The sequence below is a fragment of the Heloderma suspectum genome, chromosome 2 (genome assembly GCF_057233095.1).
Source record: "Heloderma suspectum isolate Gila_16-S chromosome 2, 16-S_ref, whole genome shotgun sequence".
NCBI classification, from domain to species: Eukaryota; Metazoa; Chordata; class Lepidosauria; order Squamata; family Helodermatidae; genus Heloderma; species Heloderma suspectum.
The window spans coordinates 36,124,697-36,140,096 of record NC_139459.1 but is presented as its reverse complement, the minus strand read 5'-3'; the positions used below and the strand labels follow the sequence as shown (position 1 = coordinate 36,140,096).

General features: G+C 45.2%; 1 protein-coding gene and 1 pseudogene across 7 annotated transcripts in view; both read left to right on the top strand.

Moving 5' to 3' along the window:
• Window positions 1-15,400, top strand: part of ARL15 (ARF like GTPase 15) — a 447,774-nt gene that overhangs the window by 420,584 nt on the left and 11,790 nt on the right. The window lies entirely within an intron of this gene.
• On the top strand, window positions 1,878-8,915 carry LOC146352086 (uncharacterized; annotated as a pseudogene). The gene has a single exon (XR_014787584.1). The product of XR_014787584.1 is annotated as an uncharacterized LOC146352086 (transcript).

Here is a 15,400-nt window from a genome sequence, read left to right as displayed (position 1 = left end):
TTCGCATTAGGTGGCCAAAATATTGGAGCTTCAGCTTCAGTATCTGTCCTTCCAATGAGCACTCAGGGTTGATTTCCTTTAGGATTGACTGATTTGACCTCCTTGCAGTCCAGGGGACTCGTAAGAGTCTTCTCCAGCACCACAGTTCGAAAGCATCCATTCTTCGGCGCTCAGCCTTCCTTATAGTCCAGCTCTCACAGCCATACATTACTACTGGGAAAACCATAGCTTTGATTAGACGGACCTTTGTCGGCAAGGTGATGTCTCTGCTTCTTACTATGCTGTCTAGGTTTGCCATAGCTTTCCTCCCAAGGAACAAGCGTCTTTTAATTTCATGGCTGCAGTCACCATCTGCGGTGATCTTGGAGCCCAAGAAAGTAAAATCTGTCACTGCTTCCATTTCTTCCCCTTCTATATGCCAGGAAGTGATGGGACCAGATGCCATGATCTTCGTTTTTGTAATGTTGAGTTTCAAACCAGCTTTTGCACTCTCCTCTTTCACCCTCAACAAGAGGCTCTTGAGATCCTCTTCGCTTTCTGCCATTAGGGTGGTATCGTCTGCATATCGGAGGTTGTTGATAATTCTCCCGGCAATCTTAATTCCGACCTGTGATTCATCCAACCCGGCGTTTCTCATGATGTACTCTGCATATAAGTTAAATAAGGAGGGTGACAATATGCAGCCTTGTCGTACTCCTTTCCCAAATTTGAACCAATCGGTTGTTCCATGTCTGGTTCTTACTGTTGCTTCTTGACCCTCGTACAGGTTTCTCAGGAGACAGGTAAGGTGGTCTGGTACTCCCATCTCTTAAGAATTTGCCACAGTTTGTTGTGATCCACACAATCAAAGGCTTTAGCGTAGTCAATGAAGCAGAAATAGACGTTTTTCTGGAATTCTCTTGCTTTCTCCATAATCCAGCGAAAGTTGGCGATTTGATCTCTAGTTCCTCTGCCTCTTCGAAACCCAGCACTTCCGGTAGTTCTTGGTTCGCATACTGCTCAAGCCTAGCTTGTAGGATTTTGAGCATCACCTTGCTGGCATGTGAAATGAGCGCAATTGTGCGGTAGTTTGAACACTGTTTGGCGTTGCCCTTCTTTGGAATTGGAATGTAAACTGACCTTTTCCAGTCTTGCGGCCACTGTTGAGTGTTCCAAATTTGTTGGCATATTGAGTGCAGCACTTTAACAGCATCATCTTTTAGGATTTTAAATAGCTCCACTGGAATACTGTCATCTCGTCTACATTTAAGAAGGCCTTCTTGTCTCTCCTTGCTATTCTCTGGAACTCTGCATTCAGTTGGATATATCTTCCCCTTTCTCCCTTGCTTTTCGCTTCCCTTCTTTCCTCAGCTACTTGTAAAGCCTCCTCAGACAGCCACTTGGCTTTCTTGCATTTCTTTTTCTTTGGGATGGATTGAGTTGCTGCCTCCTGAACAATGTTACAGACCTCCGTCCATAGTTCCTCAGGCACTCTGTCTATCAGGTCTAATCCCTGAAATCTATTCCTCACCTCCACTGTATATTCATCAGAGATATGATTTAGGTCATACCTGAATGGTTTAGTGGTTTTCCCTACGTTCTTCAATTTAAGCCGAAATTTTGCAACAAGCAGCTCATGATCTGAGCCACAGACAACTCCAGGTCTTGTTTTGACTGACTGTATAGAGCTTCTCCATCTTTGGCTGCAAAGGACATAATCAATCTGATTTCGATATTGACCATCTGGTGATGTCCATGTGTAGAGTTGCCTCTTGTGCTGTTGGAAAAGAGTGTTTGCTTTGATCAGCGTGTTCTCTTGGCAAAACTCTATTAGCCTTTGTCCTGCTTCATTTTGTACACCAAGGCCATGCTTGCCTGTTATCCCGGTAATTTCTTGACTTCCTACTTTAGCATTCCAATCCCCTATGATGAAGAGGACATCTTTTTTTGATGTTAGTTCTAGAAGTTGTTGTAGGTCTTCATAGTACCGATCAACCTCAGCTTCTTCAGCCTCAGTGGTTGGGGCGTAGACTTGAATTACTGTGATGTTGAATGGTTTGCCTTGGATTCGTACTGAGATCATTCTGTCGTTTTTGAGATTGTACCCCAGTACTGCTTTTCCCACCCTTTTGTTGACTATGAGTGCTACTCCATTTCTTCTAAGGGATTCTTGCCCACAGTAGTAGATATGATGGTCACCTGAATTAAATTCGCCCATGCCTGTCCATTTGAGTTCGCTGATTCCCAAGATGTCAATGTTCAGTCTTGCCATCTCATGTTTGACTACCTCCAGCTTACCTTGATTCATTGATCTTACATTCCAGGTTCCTAGACAATATTGTTCTTTACAGCATCGGATTTTCTTTTCACCATCAGACACATCCACAGCTGAGTGTCCTTTCGGCTTTGGCCCAGCCGCTTCACTCTTTCTGGCGCTACTTGGAAATACCCTCTGCTCTTCCTCAGTAGTATATTGGACACCTTCCGACCTGAGGGGCTCATCTTCCGGCGTCATCTCTTTTAGCCTTGTGATACGTTTCATGGGGTTTTCTTGGCAAGAATACTGGAGTGGGTTGCCATTTCCTTCTCCAGTGGACCACATTTTGTCAGAACTCTCCGCCATGACCTGTCCGTCTTGGGTGGCCCTGGACGGCATAGCTTATGGCTTCACTGATTTACGCAAGCCCCTTCGCCACAACAAGGCAGTGATCCATGAAGGATCATAATTAAATTCAATTAATTTAATTGAAATTAAGTAACAGATAACAATCCTAAAAGCCTGAGCAAATAAAAAGGTCTTCACTTGGTTGTCATCTCCCCCCCCCCCCAATCTCACAGCGCTAGGCAAGCTTCCCTGGGAGAGAATTCCAGAGCTGGGGCACCCCAATTGAAATTTACAACCAAAATTTAAAGATAGCAACATAGGGCTATTTCATATTATTATTCTTTAACAGACCCCTGTTGTGTACCCCCTGAAACTGTAATGTTTAAAGTTCATGCATATCTTACAGTTAATGAAATATACGGGCAACAAATCCAGCTTGTGTGTGCTGTGGAACAGCCATTGGCTGTGCTGACTGGGGATAATGGGAGTTCTTCGTGGTCTCTGTGCATCACACATATGGGCTCTGCGCCTGCGTGGAGCCTTGATTCGGGAAACTTCTATAGCTGAGGAACATGTTTTTGGTGGGAACCCTCCCCCACCGTCCGCTGCGCATGTCCCTGCAGGTTCCCACCCATTCCCTCAGTTCTCTTTCAACCACTGTAGTGGTTACCTCATCGGGAACTTCTTCCAATCAAATTGAAAGTTTTTTCCTCAGTCGCTGAGGCTCTGTCCTTCTTTGTCTTTAGTTTTTATTCCTCCTGTTCTATTCTTCCTATCGTTTTTTCCAACTCTCTCACTGGTGATATTCCTGCTATTTTATGGTACTGAAGAGGGATGGAGGGCTTCGTCCAATCCTAGATCTCCGAAATCTCAATTGCTTTGTTCACACCAGAAAGTTTCGGATGTCTACACTAGCAACCATTCTTTCTCTTTTACAGAAGGGTGCATGGTTCTCAGTGATTGATCTCAAAGATGCATATTTTCATATAGCAATCCACCCCTCGCATTCAAAGTATCTCTACTTCGCTATCGACCACAATGTTTTTCAGTTTCGGGTACTGCCATTCAGATTAGCCATGCCTCCAAGAGTGTTTACCAAATGCATGGCCATGGTGCGGGCACATCTCAGGACCCAACACATAAAATATACCCTTATCTAGATGATTGGCTTGTTGTGGGCAGTTCCACAGAGGCTCTATCTCAGAAGGTACTTCTGATATGCAATCTTCTGTGGGACTTGGCTCTGCATCAATGAGGAAAAATCCAAGCTCCACCCATCTCAGAAGATCCTCTTCATTGGAGTAATACTGGACTCCAGGGCCGCAAGAGCTTTTCTCCCTTGGGAAAGAGCATTGGCTAGCCTTGGTTTTGCCACGTCACTAGTTTGACAAAAGAAGGTAACGGCTTATTGTATTCAGCGTCTGCTTGGTTTAATGGCAGCCACGGTGTCGGTGTGGTATGGGCTTGCTATGAATGCGGCTGCTTCAAACGTGGTTCATATGTGTTTTTTCCGGGATGGAAGATGCACACTGAGTCCAATTGACATTATCAGACGAAGTCATGCGGTCACTTTTATGGTGGACATCGATAGGGAACCTTTCTCAAAGCATGCCTTTTCTTCAAGAGCTGCCTTCCTGTGTTCTCACAACAGACGCTTTGCTCCTTGGATGGGGAGCACATTGCATGTCCCTTCAGGCCCAGGGTCTGTGATCCGGATCCAAGAAGAGGCTACATATAAATCATCTAGAACTACTGGCGGTCTGGAAAGCGTTGAAGGCTTTCGAACCGAATATAATGGGTTGCCATGTACAGATCGCATCAGACAACACAGCAGTTGTTTGGTACTTAAACAAGCAAGGGGGAACTCATGCACCAACCTTGATCTCCCTAACTCTGAAAATATACTGTTGGGCAAGTCACAGAAGAATTTGTCTGTCAGCCATACACATTGCAGGGAAGGACAATGTACTAGCAGATTTGTTGAGCAGGACGTTTCGGCCGTCTCACGAGTGCCAACTTGGACCCGACATCCTACACTGCCTATTTAGAATGTGGGGTACTCCAACAGTAGATCTATTTGCACTCTGGAGAATGCGGTGTGCGAGACCTTCTGTACAAGAGCAGGAATAGGGACTGGGTCTCTCAGGAATGCTTTCCTTCTTCCCTGGACAACCGACCAATATTACCTGATCCCTCCCTTTCTGCTACTATCAAAAGTCATTGCAAAGATCGTCCGAGATGGAACGCAGGGTTTCTGATCGCACCGTGGTGGCTGCGACAGGTTTGGTTCACTCCCTTGCTGGCTGTGTCCAGAGGCAGCTTCTGGTGACTGGCACTGATACCAAAGCTGATGTCACAAGCCCAAGGGCATCTCAAGCATCCAGATTTAAGGACACTCAAGCTGACGGCTCTACCTCTTCCTGTAAGGTCAGTACTGGAGGCAGCAAGGAAGCCTTCAACAAGGCGCTCTTATGCTGGTAAGTGGAGAGCATTTTCTATTTTTGCAGCTGCCAACAAGGTGGATCCTCTTCATTGCTCTGTGGAGCATGTTCTTTGTTTTTTGCATTCGTTGTTTCTGAAAGGTTTAAAGTATTCTTCTATTAGGCTTTACTTGGCAGCTTTTCGTTCACCAATACAAGGTTTCACGGTCTTCACACATCCAGGGGTTTCTGACAGCTGCTCAGGGGTTTAAGACATTTAGTGCCACCAGTTCGAGTGCGTGTCTCCCAATGGAGCTTGTCCGTCATACTCCATGCTCTCACAAATAAGCCATTTGAGCCCCTCACCACAGTCAATTTGCGCCTTCTGTCTTGGAAGGTGGTCTTCCTGGTTGCAGTTACATCGGCAAGGAGATCAAATGAACTTTGTGCGTTAAAGATTGACCCTCCGTACCTTGTATCCCACAGAGACAAAGTGGTGTTGAGGCCGGACATTACATTCCTGCCAAAGCTAGTGTCAGAATTTCATTTGAACCAGGATATAGTTTTACCAGCTTTTTTCCCAGCTCCTGTGTCAAAATTGGAGACCTCTTTACATTCACTTGATGTTAGGTGAGCACTGGCTTTTTATAAGTCACGGACTGAGTCATTATGTAAATCTAACAGGCTATTCCTTTGCTCTGGTGGAAGGCAGAGAGGCCTCCTGGTATCATCACAGAGGGTAGCAACATGGGTTGTTCAAACTATTCGTTTGGCATATGAGATTGCTGGTCACACTCTTTCATCTCTGGTGAAGGCACATTAGACAAGAGGCATAGCCACGTCTGTGGCTTTCAACAGGGGAGTGACTTTGCCTGATGTCTGCAAGGCTGCGACCTGGGCAAAGCTATCCACATTTGTACAACACTACAAGTTGGATGCCCAGGCACGGGCAGACTGTTCCTTTGGTCGTGCAGTACCATCTTCGATCTTAGGTTGAGGCACCGACCCACCACCAGTAAGTTAGCTTGTTACTTGCCCATATGTGTGATGCACAGAGACCACGAAGAAAGGCAGGTTGCTTACCTGTAACTGTAGTTCTTCAAGTGGTCCTCTGTGCATTCACAGAGCCCACCCACCGTCCCCACTTCAGTGTCAATATCGCATTCGATGTTGGTACTGCGTTGTGATTTTCTTCCCTTGGATTCAAGGCCACACTGGACGGTCTCAAGGACCTGAGGGAACGTTCCAGGTGGGCCATTCCAGGCACAGTGGACGGTGGGGGAGGGTTCCTGCCAAAAACATGTTCCTCAGCTATAGAAGTTTCCTGAAACAAGGCTCTGCACAAATGCAGAGCCCGTATGTGTGATGCACAGATAACCACTCAAAGAACTACAGTTACAGGTAAGCAACCTGCCCTTGTAGTCTAACACATCTGGAGGTCACCCAGTTGGGGAAGGCTGCTGGACAAAGTCACTGTGGGAGCTGTGACTGGCCCTTGCTTTCAGGTGACTTCCACAGTTCATGGCCAATATCCAAACCCTGTACAAGGACATTCCTGTGTCAGCTATTACTTTAACTCCAGCATGCTCTGCTTCTCTCCTGCTTTTACTATACCTTGATCAATCCTCAGATGCTTTTACTATGAATATCTATGAACTTCTTCGTGATCTCTGTGCATTACACATATGAGCTCTGTGCCTGTGCAGAGCCTCAATTTGAGAAGCTTCTACAGATGAGGAATTTTGGTGGGAACCCCTTCCCTACCGTCCTAGTGCACATGTCCCTAGTGGATTCCTGCTTGTTCCCTCAGTCCTTGAGAATAACATTGCAGTCTTGTAACCAAGGGATGTTTACACAAAAAAATGCCTTCCGAACCCAACATCAAACTCGGGTATGACACCGAAGAGGGGACGGTGGGTGGGTTGTGTGAATGCATAGATGACCACTCAAAGTTACAGGTAGCAACCTCTCTTTCTTCTTCATGGCCTCTGTGAATCACACGTATGAGCGAGTAGTGAGATAACTTGCAGTGGAGGTGGGTTGGTGTCCTACTACAGTACAGAGGAGAGGGTGGTACAACCAAAAGTACAGTCAGCGCTAGCCTGAATGTCCAGTCTGTAATGTTTTACAAAGGTGTATGGTCGTCAACCTGGTTGCAGCGTGGCATAGTTCAAGAATGGTAACCGCCCTGTCAAGTGCAACCGATGTCGCTACTGCACGAGTAGAGTGAGCCTGGACTGGGTCAGACAGTTCAAGCCCAGCCCGCCTGTACGACAGCCTTAATGACCACGAAGCGCTGAGTTGGGACAGGCTGGCCCTCGCACTTGCCACCATAACAGACAAAGAGGTGGAGTGACAGTCGAAACCGTTCAGTCCTTGACTTAAAGATGGTCAGGGCATGACAAACGTGTCTCTCTCTCTCTCCCCGCCCCCCCACCCGAGAGGTGGCTACAGTAGGTCTTTGGATCCTGGCTATGGAAATTAGAATTGACCATGAGCTACCAGCTACTGTCTCCTTACTCTTCTTCGTGTACTCCGAGTCTGAAATCCTAAGGATCACTTTCCAAATATCTCCTGGCAGAAAACAATTGCTCCACAGCTGCATTGCCAATTTGATTTGAATTTTTTATCTTCACTACAGTGGACTTTGAAACAAGGCATTTTTATTACCTCTGTGTAATCCAAAGCTGCATTTCTTGTTGTTCTCCTGACACCATGTCTGTTTCCTCTTTCGGATTCCTTCTACTGTGGCACGTTGCCTGTGGTGTGAAAGACAAGATGAAGAGAGACTCATTCCATGAATCTGTCTGCAGCTGGTCTTATTTTAAAAACAAAACAGTGTGGCTGGCACTCTTTTGCTGGGTGCTAATCATCCTGTGGCACAACATAGACAAGCCTTTTGGGGTTTGAAATTTGAATCCACTCCAAAGCTTGAACTTTTCCAGTTGGCAGAACAGTTTGCCATTGCAGTATCTCCTAAGCTAGTGTATAAACATTTTTGTTGCACATATTTATTTATTCTTTGCTGTTACTCCATTGCCTTTTTTTTTTTTTTTTTTAAGACAATGGAGTATTGCCTTGAAAAAATGCCTTGGCATCTTTCCTTTCCGAGGAAAAACATCTTATTTCGGAGCAAAAAATAAGAAAAAAGTATAATGGCTAGCAATGAAATTAATGGGACAAGCTAGGCATGACTGAAGTCCCACTGATTTCAGTGACCTCCATGCTCCGGCCGCCCTGCATTTTTGGCTAGACAGCTGATTTCAGCTGTTTAGCTATAGCTTTGGGGAGGGGGAGAGAAGGAGGCTGTGCAGCACATAGGAAGCTGCATAAAGCGGCTTCTGCAATCTCCTCCCCTTCCCATCCCCAGGACCACCCCCTTTTCCCCATCTCCATGTTCTGTTTCCGAGCACGGAGACATAGCCGGCATGGACAGAACCACGTCAGCTACAAGGGGCCAGGGGAGGGGGCAGGGAGCATGATTTCTGGGAACCGTGTTCGGACCCCAACTCCAACATCAGGTTCTCAGAAACTGAAAAATCCTATGGCCCTCTACACAGTGTCTAGGCCACAGGATTGCTCTGAAACTTTTTTAAGATAGCAAAGTAGTCATTTTAGAACCAGAAGAGTTTTTAAATAGTGTATGTAATTACTAGTAATTCTCTAGCAGCTGTTCCTGGAGGGTGGGTCCCATTGGTTGATAACCTATAACTGATTTCTTGCAGCAAAATTTAGTTCATAAATCTACTGTCAGAAGCTGACTGAAGGCTTTTATAGGCAATCATCTTTGTAAGTATAATAAATGCCCTTTCTTACTCATTTGCTTTAAGGGCTCATAGAGATCTTTCTTTACTGAAGGGAAGATCATCCCTCTTTCAGATTACAGGGATTATCAAATTCACTCAGCCCTTATTATCATAGAATCATAGAATAGTAGGGTTGGAAGGGGCCTACAAGGCCATCGAGTCCAACCCCCTGCTCAATGCAGGAATCCAAGTCAGAGCATCCCTGACAAATGGCTGTCCAGCCTCGTCTTAAAGGCCTCCAGTGTGGGAGAGCCCACCACCTCCCCAGGTAATTGGTTCCATTGCCGTATTGCTCTGACACTCAGGAAGTTTTTCCTGATGTTCAGCCGGAATCTGGCTTCCTGTAACTTGAGCCCATTATTCCGTGTCCTGCACTCTGGGATGATCAAGAAGAGATCCTGGCCTTCTTCTCTGTGACAACCTTTCAAGTACTTGAAGAGTGCTATCATATCTCCCCTCAGTCTTCTCTTCTCAAGGCTAAACATGCCCAGTTCTTTCAGTCTCTCTTCATAGGACTTTGTTTCCAGTCCCCTGATCATCTTTGTTGCCCTCCTTTGAACCCTCTCCAGCTTGTCTGCATCCTTCTTAAAGTGTGGTGCCCAGAACTGGACACAGTACTCCAGATGAGGCCTAACCAGTGCTGAGTAGAGGGGAACTAGTACTTCCCGGGATTTGGAAGCGATGCTTCTATTAATGCAGCCCAAAATAGCATTTGCCTTTTTTGCAGCCACATCACATTGTTGGCTCATATTCAGCTTGTGATCGACGACAATTCCAAGATCCTTCTCGCTCGTAGTGTGGTTGAGCCACGTATCCCCCATCTTGTAACTGTGCATTTGGTTTCTTTTTCCTAGGTGCAGAACTTGGCATTTGTCCCTATTAAATGCCATTCTGTTGTTTTCTGCCCAGCACTCCAGTCTATCCAGATCACTTTGAATTTTGTTTCTGTCTTCCAAAGTATTAGCTATCCCTCCCAATTTTGTGTCATCTGCAAATTTGATCAGCATTCCCTGCACCTCCTCCTCCAAGTCATTAATAAAAATGTTGAAGAGCACTGGGCCCAGGACTGAGCCCTGCGGTACCCCGCTCGTTACCTCTCCCCAGCTTGAGAAGGTCCCATTGATAAGCACTCTTTGAGTCCGATTCTGTAGCCAACTGTGGATCCACATGATCGTTGTTTCATCTAGCCCACTTCGAGCAAGTTTGCTCATCAGGATATCATGGGGCACTTTGTCGAAAGCTTTGCTGAAGTCGAGGTATATGATGTCTACAGCATTCCCACGGTCTACAAGGGAGGTGACTTGATCAAAAAATGAGATCAGATTTGTCTGGCAGGACTTGTTTTTATCTCATTGGGAAAATGAGATTATCTCATTGGGAAAATGCAACCTAGCCCAACTAGCACATCAGTTGTGATTTAGTGCTGTTCGGAGGTTTGTTGTGTTAGTGTCATGGTTATCCATTCACTGGTGTATGTGACATAAGTAATGGTGAACAGGATCTTTCTCCCTCCCTCCCTCCCACACACACCATTTTGTGCACTTCCTTAAAATTTTATGTTATTTTAAAAAAAATATTTAGAGGCAGAGTTCTCCCATATAATAACCAGGGACTGAAGTAACACTTTGGAGGTGGGCAAGGGGGTGGGGAGAATAGTAGACACTAGCAGAGGAATTTTACAAATTTAAAACCTTTTTCTTACCTGCATCCTCCCCCACCCCCCCGCCCCCAGTTGATTGAAGGATACATGCTTGCTTCCTCCAGTGTTGAAGCACACAACTGCCATCATTTTAAAATAAAAATACAGTCTTCTTGGGACTGCTCCATGCAGTATGCTTTCAGGTGTACATCCAAGAAAAGTTAAGCATACACCAAAATGGCATGTATGAATACATGTATATCACACAGATACACTGATAGAGCCAGGATTCATTGCAACTCCCTTTGGAGTGTATTTTGAGTGGCAAACCCAGATTTACCTCCATATAATGCAGGGGTGGGCAACATCCAGGAGTCAGGGGCTGCACTAACCTCCTGGGCCCCATTAGGGGCTGTACTCTGTCTCCATTTGTCCCACTACCACAACACTGCCCAAATTTAGCAGCACAGGAGCAGATGGTGAAAAAGCCCCTTTAAAAAAGGAAAATTAGCAGTTTTCTGCTGAATTTCAGCAGCCCAATAGCAACAGCAGCAAAAATGGGGCTCTTTTGTACCACATTTCCAGAGTCTGAGCCTAGCAAGCGCAGGTTCAAGGGTCCAAGGGTTCCAAGGTGGTCAGCACAAAACAGGGATCAGGCAAAAGGCAAAGTCTCAACAGCCCAGATCATAGGCAAACAGATTCCAAGGCAACACAACAGACAAGGAGCAGGCAGTAAGATAATCAAGAGTTCAGTCCAGAAGTATTTACACCAGGAATCACTTGAGGGAAGCTAGATTCAGGAAGGTCTGGCCAATGTACTTTCCAGTAACTCCATCAGCCATACACAGCTGTTTTTATGCAGAGGCTGTCAGAGCCATAGGTAAGCTTCAGCTGTGAGCTGTTAGTGACTGCAGCGGAAAAAGTCCTCCTTGTGAATAAGCTTCCTATGTGCAAATAGACCTTTTTTTCACAATGAGGCCTCTGGCTTAGTCTAGCCTTCTTCTTAATTCCTGCCTTTTCAGGTGGTGTCTCTCCTGAAGACTTTTTCTCTGAGAATCCTTGTCCTCCAGAGGTGATGCCTTTATAGTGTCACACCTGAGGGTCTGGGCTCCTCCTGGTCTGCTGGCAGATCCTTGGCATTGCTGGTGGTGGGTGGTTCCTGGTCCTCCAGCTCTTCCTCTGAGGAGGAGTCTTCCAGCAAGGGCGTGACATTTTGCTTTAAAATAGCCCCTTTTTGCTGCTGTTGCACCACCAGAATTTGGCAGCAAACCACTGATTTTCCTTTAAAAGGGGGCATTTTCCCCTTGTTGCCATGCTACCTAATTTCACTGGTGGGGCAATGAGGGCTGCAAAAAAGGGCCGGGGTGGCCACATGCAGCCTGTGGGCTTCGTGTTGCCTACCTCTGATGTAATATGTCAGATTACTTCCAGTAAGGTAATCCCCATCCATTACTTTGGTACTGTGGCTAGCACCAGTGTAATGCTAAAGATAGAATACGACACGCCTTTCAACTGCAAAGTATCTTAGATTTTGCTATCCATGCTCATTTGTAGTATTCAGTTTAACAACATTTACAAGGTGCTTCTGCATGGCTTTTCATAAGATAAGGAATTTTTGTAGGTTAACCTCCCTGTTCCCTTACCTTTTCATTTGAGTACATCATATCACATGTCTTTGTGATGCTTTACAAGGGGAGTTGTGTGGTGAAATCACACTAAACCTTACAGTCCTTGACATGGAAACAGCAGCATAATCAGTGTGCAGCCTCCTTAGTTGTTGCAGGGGACATGACCATAGTTGATGAGTTTCTCATTCAAGTAACCCTTGACCTCATAAAATTCGACTCATACCTGAAGTTCACCCTTTATAATACCAGATTTTTTTCTCATTTTCAGCCCATGCAGTTAACTTGTATCTAGTTTTAAAATAGTGTTTTAAAAGAATCAATTTCATGGTGAATGCATCTAGTCAAACAAGCCATTTAAACAACATCTTACTCGTGTGTAGCAGACCATTTTACAAGTCCCTGATAGTTTTACAAGCCTCTGTTTCAGACAGGGTAATTGGATGTCTCTGATATGTGAGTTTGGGACTTAGACTCATTAACTTCTTTCAGTGAACACAGTATTTCTCAGCTAACTTTGTTCTACACCATTCTTAGTGGCATTCTTAGTGCCAGTCATATTTTTAATATATTACAAATAGAATATAAGAGAAGAAGCTTAATTTGGGGGCACAAATAAATTAATTACATGTTACTAACCTTCACATTTCATTAAGGATATCTCAATATGTCCCTAATTATAATATGTGTACTATTTAACCAAAATTGTCATCTCTTAATCTATATGTGTACTATACGTGGCTTTGTAATGTAGATGTTGGGAACTTTGGGATGTAACAATAAGCCAGAGTTGCTGAGAAAGACAGGTTGCTAACCTGTAACTGTTTACCTGTTACCTTACTATCATCCCCACGTCAGCGTCTACTTTTGGTACCAAGGTTTCCTTTGGTTCCAAAGCTGTGTTCGGTGGTCTCACGGAACTGAATGAATAGGCAGGAACCTTTTTGGGACATACACACTTAGACAGTGGGGGAGGGTTCCCACTCAAAATTCTTCAACTATAGATCAGTCCCAAATGGGGCTCCGTGCAGGCAGAGAGCCCATATGTGTGAATGCACACATGACCCCTGGAAAAACTACAATTATAGATACATGTGATGCAGAGACCTTCTTTGTGGTCTCTGCATCATGCATATGGGCAAGTAGCAAGCTGCCTTACCAGGGGTGGTTTCGGTGTCCTGTTGCAGAACAGCACGTCCAAAGGAGCAGTCAACTCTGGCCCTGACACTTTGTCAGTAGTGACGGATGAAAGTCTTTGGTTTTGACCAGGTAGCTGCATGACACAGTTTCAGCAGCAGGACACCTTTTGCAAATGCCAATGATGTAGCCAGTGCCTGACTGGAATGGGCTGTGGCTGGATTTGAGAACTGAAGTGTGCTCATAGGCGAGTTTGGTGGTGTGTGTGACCCAAGAAAAAAATGGCTGGGACAGCACTGGCAAGCCCCGTTCCTGGGACTTCATAGCAGAGCAACAGACGAGGGGACTTACAAAATTGTTCAGTCCAGAAGAAATAAGCCTCAGCATGTTCTAATTTTCCTTCAGGAAGAAGCAAACAAAAGAGAAGATTCCATGTGAGGCTGCCACAGCACTGGTCAAAAGAGAGCTGAGGGAATAGATGTTGTGGGCAGACATTCGGGGCTGCAGCAGTGGAAGGTGGGGCAGGTGAGGGCTTTGGCTGTAGCTGCAGGTGGACAAGTAGGTGTGATGAGTGTGTGTTCTGGGGCAGCAGCAGGTAGGTGTGTGAGGTGCTGGGGTGGGCAGGTCTTTAGCATGGATCTTCACAGCAAGGGTGTGGGGCTTCAGCAGCACTATGCCAAGGGCCCAGTAGAATCTGGTGCTGGCCATGGCACTAGTTTGGGTCCCTGGTAGCATGGCAAGCAGGGCATGTGTTATTGCAGTTGGCACCTCCATTGGTGATATCGTGGAAGTAGCCCCCCAGTACTGAAGACATCAGTGAAGTCATTGGTTGTATCATGGGAACAGCCAGTGGAGCCACAACAGCCAGCAGTTCTGGCAGCGGCTTCGATACTGTAGCTAGTGGAGCATATCAATACCTATCTGGCGAGTAAGTGGTTGGGTACTGGTGGTGTAATCAGTAAGCGTCTCCAACCTATGTGTTGTATCTCCTGGGAGGTGCCTCTAGACAATACTGGCAATGAGGAGGATCCCAGTGTGAAGGAAGAACCCCAGTCAGAATAGGGTGAACATCATCAATACCAAGGAAGCTTCATAAAATACCAAGAGCTTTGGGGCAGAAACAAATGATTTTCTGTAAGAAATGAAATAAACAAAATCAAACCAGTGCATCGTTTTATCCCTTCTGGTTTCTGTGGTTCCAGCTATTACTTTAATCTAAAGGACAGACTGGACACTTCCTATTATGCTCTGATCCTCAGAGCACGTGAGTAGTCAAAAGTACTATCAGTTCAGGCAGTCATCTGCTAAAGTAGATTGTTATATAGGGAGAATGCAAGACACTGGTTTAAGGTCTAGAAAATTTCTGTAGTTGACTGTAATGAATTGGCAAAATATTACAGGTTGCATTCAGACTTTTGGAAGGTGGATTACCTTCCACAGGATGCTCCTGCTGGAGGAAGGGGGGCAATTTTTACTGATTTCCCCTTTCCTACCCATGCACCCTCAAAAATTGCTCTGGAGGATTGGGGAACCATCTAGAACAGCATAGGAGGAGGGGTGGGAAAAAGGACAGGGAAATCAGCAAAAATCACCTCCACCATCTCCACTGGATCTTGATCCCTTCCATGAACAAATGTCTGGATCCAACCCCTTCTGCTGCTTCTGTGAGCGTGCTGAGGTACCTCCACTGTAAAGTTGGAGGATCCAGTTTAATGTGATGGTTAGACACATTCATGCACTACTGATTCTCTTTGTAATGAGAAACATAAATAACAGTATCACTTCTTTACCAGACAAGTCAGAAGAAACAGTGTCCCTATGAGCTGCATGAAAATATTAGAGTTTGCAAGATCAAAAGCTACCGCAAAATTATCAGTTTCCTCTTATTACAGCAACTACCATGAGCTGGGCTGTCAACATAAGTACTTGTTGTCTGACTAATAAAGCAAATATTTAGACTGATGATCTATGTTCTTACATAACAAGAAAGGGTGATGATTGGATTAAATGTTTTCCTTTAGGGAAATGCCTTGATGCAAATTTTAGTTTTTTAACATGATGTGCTTTTCAGTAAAAACTGGTGTTGACTAGTATCCTAAAATTGGCTTCTATATTTTGATAACACGCTAGCTGGTAATTCTGCTTTTTTATGTGATAGCTGCCCAGAAGGCTTAATACTGTTCATTTAG